Source organism: Canis aureus, chromosome 32 (genome assembly GCF_053574225.1).
Source record: "Canis aureus isolate CA01 chromosome 32, VMU_Caureus_v.1.0, whole genome shotgun sequence".
Lineage (NCBI taxonomy): Eukaryota > Metazoa > Chordata > Mammalia > Carnivora > Canidae > Canis > Canis aureus.
Window position 1 is genome coordinate 17484384 of NC_135642.1, and position 12123 is coordinate 17496506.

Sequence of the window (12123 nt, forward strand, 5' to 3'; positions counted from 1 at the left end):
ATCTGAAGAACCGACCAAAGTCCAGGAAAGAGCCTCACAGTATGAGTATCTGCCTAAGTGGGCCTGGGGGCCTATTTTACTGCTAGTGTGAGTCCTACACTATTCCTCAGAATCTATAACAGTCCTCGAGTTCCAGAGTGTGAGGTAATGCATCCATCAATCCAAGTGTAAAACCATAGGCATGGAGACTAATTTAGTCAGCTGATGATAAAGCATCAAGAGACCCTTGGTGACTCCAAAATGCAGTTTGCCAGCATGGAACTCATTCAAATGTAATAGCTCTCCCAGGTTAATGCATGGAAACTGACTCTATAAGAACATTTTAAAATGAAAACTATAGTAGAAAATTGTCAGCCATTTGAAGAGACAGTAGGCCTTTTTCTGCTTTTGTTTCTCTATTTTTCATAGATGGGTAGCAATCGAAGACATTTACATGTAGAACGAGGCCTGGGAAATTGCTTCACTAAAATGCCTTTCAGCCTAAGCTGGTAGGAACAAAGTGATGCTCAAATTTTGAATCCAAATCCGAAATGAATATGTTTCATTTATACATGTATTTCCTCTTTTATATCACTTTTACCTCTTTTTTGGAGAAAGGGGAGAAAAAAGCTTAGAGAAAAGTATGTTGCTAAAAGTGTGTTGCTAATTGCTCTTTTGTCTTCTGTCAAGATTAAAGCAGTAAAAATAACAACAATTTCCTTTTTGTGAAACAAAAAGCTGATCAGTGGCTATCTAGTCATTTGCTGTTGGCTGCAATGAAAAAGAGTAGGTCAGCATATATCCTATAGCCCAACTCCATTTACATTCCCTTCTAACCTTGTCTTCTTACCTTGACCTCTTCTGGGCCAGAGATCAGAAAGGCTGGCCTCTAAATGCATTTACAAGTTTTTCTGATTGGAATACTGAGGAAGGGCTGCCGGAACCATTAGATACCTTGGATGAAATCTGCTTAATTATTAATCATTAAACTTAAAAGACAAGGAAATCCTGCATGTAAATATCAACTCTCTATAATCTATAATTTCTTAACTTCCTCTTCATTCTGTTATTGTTATGAATTCCTGTATTTTTAAAGTTGTTTTACTTTTCTGAAAATATGAAAAGCAAAGTTGAAGTATAAAGAGCTTTAGACATCAGCTATGTTTTGCTCTGAATGCTATACAATTTGGAGTGAGTCACTGTTTTTTAGTTGAGAAAGGTTATAGTCTGAATAATTAGTAAAAATTCCCAGTGTTGGCATCAGGAAACACTAAGCAGCTGAAAGCATAATGAAGGTAACTAACTACCTTAGCACAAGGCAGGGGGGAGAAAACCATAACTGAGTAGGTAAGTTATCTTTTCTTAATAGAAGTCTAACATGAAATAATTATCTAAAATAAAATGGCAGTACTCCCATTTATAATATTTATTACCCCATTTATAATTTTATATCTTAATAATTATAATATTTATAATATTTACTATTAAGATCATATTAGTATTTTAATGCAATTCTAGTTTTAATATATTTGTTATTATTTTAATTACTTGGATCTCATTGCTTTTAGGGCAAATATATTTCTCATAACCACATCTCTTTAGTTATTCACATAAAGAAGCATTTATTGAGCATTCCTGCCTTCCAGGTCCAAGGTTATGCTCTCTGGGTTCAGTGATAAGAGGCAGAGTCCATCCTCTGAAGTTTTCACAGTCTAGTTGACCTTGACAGTCAGAGCTCTTAGCTACAAGCTACAGGAGTTACGCTACATGAGTTAAGCAGGAATAGAATTTCATGAAAGGACATGAAGAAGCTCAAAAAATCACCCAGAAAATAAAAGAATCAGATTCATGTCTAAATAGTCAGAGACAAAGTCCAAAATGATATCACAATAGAAGCAGTGAGGGCATCTGTGCTGCCAGCACAAGCATTAGACCCTACAGCTTGCCCTGGAAAAACACCTGGTGGCGGCTGACACTTTTGCCTCTGTCCCTGCAGCCACTCCAGACCTGATCTTAACTGCAGTTGCTGTCATCATCACCCCGAAGACCTCCTCCTAGCCTCTGCTTCTTTGCATTAATAGCGTTGGTTTAAAAGTTCCTATGGGTCTATAAACTGGTGAGCCTGGGTTAGGTGCCCAAGTCTAGGTAAGAGAGAGGCCAGGGAAGTGTTTCTGATATTTTCAGCTTCTATAGCAGAATTCTCCAAATTTAAGAAGGGTATGGGCATATAGGATAGCCATAGTGACAAATGTTCACTACAGTCCCTACTTTTGGTTACCTCCAATTAATATGTACTCTTCTTTCCTTACTTACACAGCTATTCTGATACTGTGTGTGTCTATAAAAAATGAGCTCACATGATTGATTGGCAAGGGAATGATGTCAATCTAACACAGAAGTTGTGTTGGTTCATTTGTGATTTTTCTCAGTATACAAATGTTTTGTGACATTAGGTAACAACTAGTGAATGCTTACACAGCTAAACACAGTAAGCTGAGGAGGAGCACAGTACTGTATACGGTGCCCATTCATGCTCTTCTTCCTCCTTGATTTTGGGCATGTGCTCTGCTCAACAAGCTCATTGTGTGATTCTCTCCAATCTTTGTGTATTTCGCTTCTATCTCCATAGAATAGTAGCCTCAAATCTTTCTTTATATACAACCCACTTAATAATAAAATTCAAGATATTCCATAGTATTTATTAGGTATTTAAACATCTTTTAAAAACTGGACTAGAATAGTTATTGTATTTGTACTGGACTAGAATAGTTATTGTATTTGTTATTGCTCTAGTTACAAAATTACATGAGTTTTGAGTGTCTCAATCTACTGTTTCTGATAAGCCCCTGTAATTATTTGAAAATGATTTTCTAGGAGATGAGGTTTCCAGGAACATGTAGACCATTTACAGTATAAGCACTTAAACTTGAAAAAATAGTCCCTTTATTAACGTGATGCAAAAATCTTTTATAATTCCACAAGCGCTCTTACCTCCTCCCCAAGAGGGATAAAACTCACAATTTTTTGTGCTAGTAAAATTTCCTTTAGTTCTGTCACGTGGCCCACTGTAATGTATGGGCTAGATTGGAAGCTTCACCACCACTTAGCATACCTATACAAGATAGTGGGGAAAGGGAGATTTAAAAAGAAAGAAGAAAATAAGTTAAAATTTATAATTGCATAAAACACAGAACAGAAAAATAAGTATGGGTAAGAGCTATAGCTTTTACCTTTGAAGCTGGTTTAGAGGCAATGATTGGCCATGATTATTCTGTTTTATTAACAATTCTGTTTGCCTTTTGATCTCAGCCACCACCTCTTGGTTAGGGTTCTCTGACTAAGGTGCTATCACTGAAGGATCTGGGAGCTTTATGGTACTGCAGTACAGATTTGCTATTATCTTCCATTAAATCTTACCACTGGAAAGAGAATTATGGGACATTCTACAGGTCCTATCCATTCTCCCTCCTTTCGCATTTTGTAGCAGCAAATCAAGATAAGTGCTCCATTTGCTGATGAAAAACTCCCTTCATTAGAGATTGAGAACTCTAAACCAATGTCACAGAGCAAGAGAAGCAAACATTTTCAAGCGGATCCTTAGACCCTAGGTTTAATACAATCAGGAGGTTCTCCCACTAACAATCTTTGTTTTCAAGACCCATATGTTTGTTTGGGTGATGGGAAAATTAGCATTATATCTTGGGCAACAGTTCAGAGAATTTGCTGCTGGTGCAGTGCCTGAATCTTTAGTAGGCCATCACATCATTTTACATGTCCAGCAGTTTTTAAAGAATGTGGCTCTAAGTCCATTGTCTTTGCCTCTCTTCCTATAAAGTGAGTACTCTTTAGTTAGAAACATGTTTGTAGTGCAATGTGATGTTTTTAATAAGGCATTCTGTGATTCCTAAGATGGTGATGCTGATATAAGCATGGTGAGCAGAAAATGCAAAACCATCGCCAGCTAAAAATATCCAATTACCATTTCTTCCATGATGGTAAGGATCCAGTATAATTAAAGTTCAACTGGATGGCTGGTTCCCCTGAGATACTATCCCAAGTTAGGAGGCAGTGTCACTCAATGTTGGTTCCTGTTGCTTATTGACTGATTACTCATCAATGGATATAAATAGGTCAGCTTTGGAGAGTTGTGGTCCATAATGGTGAGTTTCTACAAAATCTTCATCCTTGACACCAAGGTTACATTGTTTTTGAGACTATCGAGCAAGGGTTGGGGTGACTATGGAAAGAGGTTTGCCAACATTCATTGACAAAGAGAGTCATCTTGTCCAGTTCATTACTGAAAAGCTTCCTTCCTAAGGAATATTTTTGACAATATTCACCCTCAAAACAAGGTTCTCCTGTTTTGAGCCTATTCCAAGAGGTCTATCCATGCTTCATCAAACCTCTTTGACACCAATATTCCAATTTTGTTATCTAAGGATAAAGAGACTCATTCAGGTCATATTTCCTTCAAAGAAAAGTAAATAATCAGATACATAACTTAAAGTTCTGACTTAGGAGGATCTTTTAATCCTTTAAGGAAGGATTAGTTGCCTCCTCTGTGATTAGGCTCCAGCAGTCAGCTCCCACAGAGTGCTTCAGTTGCAAAAGCTACCTTGCCCAAGGGCATAACTTTCCCAAGGCACTACCTATCCAATGACTGACTGAGGTAGAAGTGTAAGTGCCTGGCCATTTGAAATCTGCAGGACAATGCTGATGAATATGCTCCAGAGTTCTCCATGAGGTTGACCAGGTTTGTTGGTCCACCAACACCCTCCAACTTCTTCCTCTGATCAATGCTGCTTTTCCACTGTTCCTTTCTCAGGTGTTGATTCCAAATAAATGTTCTCCATTTCAAACTCCATTTCAGTATCTATTCCTCAAGAACCTAACCTGTGATACCATGTATAAATCAGGATGGCATGTTTTCCTTCTCAGGCAACGAGTCTAGAAACTGATCCATAGGTAGAGGTTGAAGGATGTTTCAATATGTGGAAAGATTAGTTGCACTGAAATGAAAACTTCATGCTCATGTAAAATAATTGTGCTTTCAGGACTTGCTTACGCCAGAACTTCTAGGTACCACTGCAACCTGATGATGCAGTAATTAAAAGCCTGCCTGATTTTATGGCTAGTGTATTATATAAAAATCAGTTTACAATGAATTATTCAGATCATACTGTCACTAGTTAATACATGATCATGTGTTTAGTTACAAGAGTAATAGCTAACTCTAAAGAGTCTACTCCCTTTCCCAAATAAGTGTGGCTTCATTCTCAAATCCTGAGGACCCTTCCTGAAATTTTATTTTCGGGGAATCTTGCTCTAGGCACATTTAAATCTTCCAAAGACACCATGAGCACAGTTAAACTGCATCATTACAGAGCTCTGATTTCCATCAAGTCTTATAAAGTGAAGCACTTTCTAAATATTGAAAAAGAGCTTAGATACAGGTAGCAAATGACTACTACTAGACATTCTAACTATTGCATTTTGGAAAAGTATGATAGGCTTTGTAGTAGAGGAAAACATATTGGGTTAAAGATGTTCATGGTGGTGATGGTAACTCATTTAAGTTACCCTGGGTTGCAGGATGATTAAAGTAAGGATCCCTGAAGGCAGAGACATCTGGGATGGGATTTGAGCAATAAACCTGAATTAAGGGGAAAAAAGACCCAAAAAACACAGAAACCAAAAAACAATGGCATTCTTAGCCAAGGGATCAGCATTTACCAAAGCAGTAAGGTGCAAGAGTACAAGACATATTCATAGTACTACAAGTTTTGAAATCAACCTTGTATCTCATCTAATTTTCAGGATCTCCGGTCTACTGGAAAATGCAAACTGTGAAGATATATATTATTTATATTAGTGGGAGAGACTCCAGAAAAATTTCCAAGGAGTACAAACAAATATTTTTAACCTCTCCTACTCATTGTATATAGAGAGATTTGTGGCAGTATTGTACAAATTTTGTAAAGGAGAAAAAGAAATTGGAAGGACTCTTTCCTCTTTGTCCTCTTTCAGTTCTTGGGATATGCCCTGGAAGGAGGTTTATGCATGCACATACCACCATACAGTATATCCTAGTGGTTAATAGTGTAGGCTCTGAATTCAGAGCTCCATAAGTTATTGGCTATGAAACCCTGAGCAAGTTACTTAACCTTTCCAAACTTCAATTTCCTTGTATGTAAAATGGAGAGAATATGTCTCTAACTAATGAAGTTATTGCAAGGAGGATTAAGTGAGGTGAGAGCAATAAAGTGCTCAATGAAGTGCTGGGTTATGAAAAATGCTCCCAAATTAGCTATTTTTCATTATTATTACTTCAAATATTTGTATGATACCCTCCAAATATCAGAGTCTTTAGATAAGCGTAATAGAATGGTGGGCTTCTTTTGGTTCTCTTTGTAGTCTCTGTACTACGATCTTGATTTTCTGACTTCTTTCCCATGATTCAGGATGGCTACAGACCAAGTTTTAAGTTCTTGCTCATGATATGGAGATAATAGGAAATCTATTCTCTAATGCCATCATATTATTACATTTATGTATATACTTAATATTGCCAAATCCTGAATGAAGGTGAATGTTCTTGGCAGAGAACAACCTTTGAAAATTAAAGAATTTGAATTCCAGTTAGCTTTATTGCAAAAATAATCACTGGAAATGCAAGTAATTAATTTATATTACTGTCAGGGATACCAGGAATATTTGTGGTAACTGGATGCAATAGATATTTGTCCTATATAATCTATACTTTATGTTTTTTTACTAATAATCAGGAAGAATGCCATATGTTAAAAAAAAAAGGATAAAAATTTCTTCTATCTTGTACCTCATGCCATATTTTCCAAAGTGGATTTTGAAAACTACTAGTTCTTGAAGATCATAAATAGTTCTTATATGAAAATGGGCTCAAAGAGGTTCAAGGAATATATGATTTGTTGAGATATAATTGACATATGATATCGTATAAACTTAAGGTGTATAATGTGATAATTTGATGCATGATTGTATTTTGAAATGATTACCACAATAAGATTAGTTAACACATCCAACACCTCACATAATTACGTGTGTGTGTGTGTGTGTGTGTTGAAAGCATGTAGGATCTACTCTCTTGGCAATTTTCAAGTATACAATATAGTACTGTTACCTATAGTTATCATGCTGTAAATGAAATCCCCAGAACCTATTCATCTTATAACTGGAATTTTGTACCCTTTGACCAACATCTTCTTATTTCTCCCACTCTTCCAGCCCCTGGTGACCACCAGTATACTGTTTCTATGGGTTCAGCTTGTTTATATTTCACCGATAAGTGAGAAAGGCCAGTATTTCTCTTTCTTTGTCCTAGTTATTTCACTTAGCACTCAAGGTCCATTCATGTTGTCACAAATGGGAAGATCTCCTTCTTTTTTGCTGCATAATATTCTATTATATATGTAACTTTTTAATTCATTCATCTGCCAATGGACACTTAGGCTGTTTCTATGTCTTGGCTATTGTAAATAATAATGCAATGAAAACAGGGGCTGCACATATATCTTTGAGAGAGTGATTTCATTTCTTTCAGCTACATACTCAGAAGTAGGGTTGCTGGATCCAATGGTAATTTTATTTTTAAAGCTTTTGAAGAACCTCCATAATGTTTTCTATAATGACTGTACCAATTTACATTCCCACCAACGTATACAGGGGTTTCCTTTTTCTACCTTGCCAACATGTATCTCTAGTCTCTTGGTAATAGCCATTTTAATAGGTGAGAGATGTTATCTCATTGTGGTTTCGATTTGATTTTGATGACTAGTGGTAATGAACATCTTTATGTACCTGTTGACAGGTTTTAACAAAGGTTTGTGTTTTTTTTTAAGATTTTATCCATTTAGTCATGAGAGACACACAGAGAGAGGCAGAGATATAGGCAGAGGGAGAAGCAGGCTCCTGGCAGGGATCCCAATGTGGAACTTGATCCCAGGACCCCAGGATCACCACCTGAGCCAAAGGCAGACACTCAACCACTGAGCCACCTAGGTGCCCCTGGTTTTAGCAAAATTAAACAGGATTCCCTACTATAAGACCTCTCAGAAATTTTACTGTGTACTTACAAATTGTAGATTTCTAAGAGGGGCTAGAACAGCGTTATCCAAAGGAAATATAATGAGACCCACAGATGTATTCTTTAATTTTCCAGAAGTCACATTAGAATGAAAGAGGTAAAATTAGTTTTAATCACATATTTTCTTAATCCAACATATCCAAAATGATATCATTTAAACATACAACCTATATAAAATTATTAATGAGATATTCTATACTATTCTCTCCCCCCATATGTGTTTGAAATCCAGTGTGTATTTTCAGCTTGTAGCACATCACAATTTAGACTAGCTACATTTCAAGAGCTCAACAGACTTGTATAGTGAGTGGCTACCACATTTGATAGTACAGGGCTGGACTATGCAGTACTTCTCAAACTTGCTTTTCTATGGCTTAGTTTTCATGGAACATGTGGAGGGAATGTATTTCATGAAATACATTTTGAGAAAAACTCATTGATGGAGGAGACTAATGGAGATATCACCAGATGCAAGATATGAGTGAGGAGAGGGAAAATGTCATCAAGCTATGAGATTTGAGCAAACGTGAAGCTTGTGTGGCTATTCTTAATATTAACTTAGCATAACACAGGTATCACAGCTTGATGTGTTGACCTATACGTAGAAGTAGACAGACATTGCACTGGATTGCCATGTTGAGCAGGTGGAAGGAAAATGAGAATGTAACATATCAGCAAATGTAAGGGGGTAAGTAATGATCAGAGCAAAAGCCCGAAGAGCACGCCAAGTACAGTGTTGGAGGTGAGATCCTAGTATCCAAACAGAAGGTCTCAAGTACAGAGGCTCTTAGGAGGAATAGTGATTCTCTCTAAATTTAGTTATTTTTCCAATTAAAAGCAATTCTAGGAAAGAAAGTATTAAACTCTCAGAATTCCTTATACATTCATTCTAAGTCACTCCTTGACAATTTAGGTGAAATCCAGTAGGGATGTGGAGTTTTTCATCTCAAACAAGGCTTGGCTTGAACCCATAAGGATTTAGTTTTTCCATCTTGAAGGATCATAGCTCCATTTGTTTCTACCCTACCATACAGTGGCTCAATGACTGCCTTGGCATTAAATTAATCCCTTCTTGTCCAAACTAGTTCATTATTACCTTCCCAAACACCTAGATTACTCATAGAGTTTTAGGGCCAAAGAGGATCTATGCTCAAAGACTGAAATAGGTTTAAGCACTGTACACATTTCCATCCCAAACAGGGATTACAAGATAACCTTATTTAGGAACCAGCCCAGAGTCTTTCTCATATTGAAAACAGGCTTTAGCAAGGCAAAAGAAAACAAAATCCTTTTCATGACATCTGCTCAGGGGGTCTTGAGTTAAACCTAAAGAGGAGATGAAGGAGGGGCAAGGTGAGGAAAGATGTAATTTGTATAATTGTAGTGCTATGGATGGGAACACCAATACTGGCAGATTTAATTATTCCTTTCATCTTGCCTTATTTCACTCTTTAAGATCAATATGCTTGTTCTCTTCTTAAGCAGCAACGATTTCCACAATCTAAACATAAATTTAATCATGTGCTGCCATCCCAGTGTTTATAGACTCTGTCAAAGACATAGACCATTATAATTATTTTCTCAATCATTTGCCACAAGAGAAACACTTCAGGCAATACTAAAACTTAACTTAATCACTAGAAACAACAATAAGTTCAACAAATGGATCTTATTAGATGGCCATTTAAAAAAAGGAGTAAAGCTCATTTTCCAATACTTTAATTTTCCGTTACGTTTCAAATTTTGTTTACATACAGACATTGAACTATTGCCATATTTTAAATTAACCATAAATGGAACAGTATCATGAAAATTGTCATTAAAACTGATTCCTAATGCAGCATATGCAAATTTCTAAGTCATAAATCATTGGAGGTAGTTTATGTACTTCCACCCTAAAAAGGAACTGTATGTAGGGATGGCTAAAAGGAAATAATTTCATTAGAAGAGAAAGCACTTATCCAGAAAAAGTGGCCACTCAAGTGACCTCCAAAACTTTCAGATCCAAGAGATTCTAGATTCATACAAAGTACACAAACATTTGTAGAAATGTGAAAAAAGCCAATGTTGTTTTAACTGTGAGTACATAATCCAGCAATGCCAGAGACAGACCTCAGCGTACTTCTGTTTTACAATGTGATTTTCAGCTAAATATGAGGAAACTCAGATAAGTATAAAAATAAGAGGGTGATAATCAATTTTATTAAGATCAGTAACACCACATCAATATGGGAAATTAGAAGTATGTATGTGTGTGTGAATGAATATATGTATGAGCATATGTGTGTGCCTATGCGTTTCTATGTATGTGTTAGATGCGAGGCTGTATGTGTATGTATGTGCATTTTCAAGTGTGCTCTTATTCATTATAAATGAAATAGATAAATATATATTTTCTGAAAAAAAGGCAACCTGCTTAAATATTTTTTAAGGACAAAAGGGGGATCTGTTATCACATCAAACATTTTTTTTGAAAAAATAGGAATTTAACAGGGGTGTCTGGGTGGCTCAGTCAGTTAAGTGAACAACTCTTAGTTTCAGTTCAGGGCGTGATCTCACGGGTTATGAGACTGAGCCCTGCGTGGGGTTTCTGGCTCAGTGGGGAGTCTGCTTGAGATTCTATCCCTCTGCTCCTCCCCCTCCTCACTCTCACTCTCTCATTCTTGAAAATAAATAAATAAGAATTTAACAAAGCATAGAAATTCATGACAAAATCGAGTAAAATTCTCTCATTTTTTTAAAGTAGCAAGAAGAGATTTCTAATTATAATAACTAGAAGAAATTCTACAGAGTGCATTTTATTATTTTGTTAATTTTTTAAATCATGATTTATTTATTTATTTAACAGATTTTATCCATTTATTTACGAGAGACAGAGAGAGAGGCAGAGACATAGGCAGAGGGAGAAGCAGGGTCCTCACTGGGAGCCTGATGCAGGACATGATCCTAGGACCCCGGGATCACCACCTGAGCCAAAGGCAGACTCTCAACCACTGAGATACCCAGGCACTCCCAATTATGATCTATTTAAAGCTCACAAAATGTCTGGAGAAAATAAAACAAGCGCCTTGAACTACCACCAGTTAGTTAAATCTATCATCTGGCTATATCAACTTAAAAAAAAATAATGTTACTTTAAGTAAAGGTTCTGTGGACTCTCTTACAAACTCATTTCCATTCTTGGAAGTAACTACTCCTCCTCCCCCCCCCCCCCAAAGTAACCACTATCCTGAAGACTTATAACCTTTCTATTCATTATTTTATACTTTTACTATTTAATCATGTTAAGCATATAACATATTATCTGTACACTTTTATACTTTATGGAAATAATATCCTATTGTAAATGTCATTCCATATTTATCTTTCTTTGCTTAAGATATGTTTTTGAGATTTACTTACATTGATACATATTTATATTGATAGCTCTAGTGAATTCATTTTAACAGCTAGGTAGGGTTCACTGTAAAAGTATAAAACATTATTTTTGTCCATTCCCAAATTGATAGGCATTTAAGTTATTTGTAAATATGTTGTTCTTCTACTCCATCAGATAATGATTATTCCTGTACATGTTCCCTTGAGCACATTTGCAAGAAATATGCTCCGGAACCTGAAGAGAGTTAGGATTGTTGAATTTCTGGGAAGAGTATCTTTGACCTTCGGAGATCATCAAATTGCTTTCCATTGTGTTCATATAATTTAAATCATGGTATATGAAACTTCATGTTATCCCACATCCTCACCAAAACTTGTTATCAGGTTTTTAAATTTTGTCAATGTGAAAGATGTGAAGTGGTAACTCAATTTTTTGTTTTAATTTGCACTTTGCTGATTGCCAATAAGCCCGTTGTGATATGAGTTCCAAATATTTTTTTCAGCTTATCATATGTTCTTTTTATGCTTTGGTGACAGTGTCTCTCTAATCTTTTTTTCTCTCCAATCTTTTCTTCTCATTAATTTTTGCTGTTCTATTTGTAACTTTGCTATTTTATTTATGTTTAACCCTTTTTCCTATTTTT

The 12123-nt window shown here is 36.0% G+C and overlaps 1 long non-coding RNA gene across 4 annotated transcripts in view; it reads right to left on the reverse strand.

Moving 5' to 3' along the window:
- Nucleotides 1-12123, reverse strand: part of LOC144303655 (uncharacterized) — a 100650-nt gene that overhangs the window by 62930 nt on the left and 25597 nt on the right. For 2 of the 4 annotated variants that reach the window (XR_013370644.1, XR_013370646.1), the window contains one exon: nucleotides 2971-3091. This is a non-coding gene — a long non-coding RNA (uncharacterized LOC144303655). The remainder of the gene's footprint in view (nucleotides 1-2970; nucleotides 3092-12123) is intronic. The other 2 variants (XR_013370643.1, XR_013370645.1) reach the window with 1 other exon arrangement.